The following is a 1834-nucleotide window of genomic DNA, read 5'->3' on the forward strand; positions in this document are numbered from 1 at the left end:
TATTGTTTTCCTTATTTCATTTTCCAAAGTTTCTTTGTTGGTGTAAATGAATCTGTCTCATGTTTGTATATTGATTTTGTAACCTGACACTTTTCTGAACATTTATTTGTTTCAGGATTTTCTGGGATATTTTATGTATAGGGTGGTATTATCATCAGACAGGGATACTTTTAGAACTTCTCTGTCAATTGAGATGGGTTTCATTCTCTTTTCTGGACTTATTTTCCTGGCTATGACTTTCAAAACAATGGTGAACAAAAAAGGGTGGTTCCCATTCACATCGGAATGCTTTCAATCTCTCTCCACTGAGACATTGTTAGCTATCACTTTTGTGTGTATGCTTTTATTTATGTTGAAGATTTTTCCTTCTATTTGTATTTTGCTGAGAGTTTTTGTCAAATGGATGTTGGATTTTATCAAATGTCTTTTCTGCATTGAATTATACGATTTTGTGGTTCTTTTATTTATTTATGTAGTGGATTATGCTGATTGTTTTTCTAATGTTGAACCAACCTTTCATACTTGGTATGAATCTCACTTGGTCATAATGTGGTTCTCCCCCCCCCCCATATGGTATTGGATTCCACTGACTAGGATTTTGTTGAGGGTTGTTGTGTTTATGTTCATGTGGGATGTTATTGTAGTTAGGTGCTATCGAGTCATCTCTGACTCATAATGAATGACCCTATGTACATCAGAATGAAACACTGTCCAGTCTGATGCCAGCCTCACAATCCTTGTTATACCTGAGCCCATCTTTGCAGGCACTGTGTCTATCCATCTCATTGAGGTCTTTTCTTTTTTCATTGACCCTCCACTTCACCAAACATATTCTTCTCCAGGGAATGGTTTCTTCTGACAACATAATCAAATTAGGTGAGATGAAGTCTGGCCATTCTCAGATCCAAGGAGGATTTTGGCTGCACTTTTTCCAAAACAGATTTGGTAGTCCTTTTGCAGACCATTGTTCTCATGTGGGATATTGGTCTATAATTTTCTTTGTTATCTCTTCATCTGGCTTTACTATCAGGGTTATCCTCACTTCATAAAATGAATTTGAGTTTACTCTATCATTTTTGATGTCCTGGAAAAGATTTAGTGCAGCACTTCATTGTTTGGTGGTCTCCAAAAAGTCATCAGTGCCAGGATTTTTTTTTCCCTTGAGAAATTTTTATCACTTGTTCAAATAGTTATTTTGTTCTGAGTCTAACCAGAGAGTCACTGTTAATCATGTTTTTCTATAAATTTGTCTGTCCCTTGTAGGTGTTGAAATTTGTTGGAGTAGAGTTCCTCAAAGCATGTTGTCATTACCCTTTTTATTTCAGTTGGTTCTGTTGGGACATTGCCCATTTCATTTCTTATTCATGTTATTTTCATATTCTCTTTCTTTTCCTTTGTAAATTTGCCAATGCTTTCTCAATTTTGTTAATGTATTTGAAGAATCAACTTCTAGTCTTCATTTCCTTTTTTTTTTTTTTTTAATTAGTTTTTCTTCTGGAGACTGATTTTTTTTTTTTTCCTGGGGTGTGTTTTTTTTTGGAGAGCTAATTGTTGGAGTTGTTGGTTTAAGGTATTGATTTTTGTTCTTTTCTTCTTTTTTGATGTTTGCATTTATTGCTATAATATGAACTATGAGTATCACTTTTTCTGTGTCCCAAAGATTTTGGTATGTTGTGTTTTCATGCCTGTTTGTTTGTATAACTTTTTTTTTTAATTCACATTTTATTTCTTCTGCTACCCAGTGGTTCTTAAGCAGGGTGTTATTAAGTTTCCATTTATTTGTTTTTTCCCTAATTCTTCCTGCTATTAATTTCTGATTTTATACTACTTTGAT

This window comes from Orycteropus afer, unplaced genomic scaffold (assembly GCF_000298275.1).
Source record: "Orycteropus afer afer isolate SDZICR_OR568_19922 unplaced genomic scaffold, OryAfe1.0 scaffold01133, whole genome shotgun sequence".
NCBI lineage: Eukaryota > Metazoa > Chordata > Mammalia > Tubulidentata > Orycteropodidae > Orycteropus > Orycteropus afer.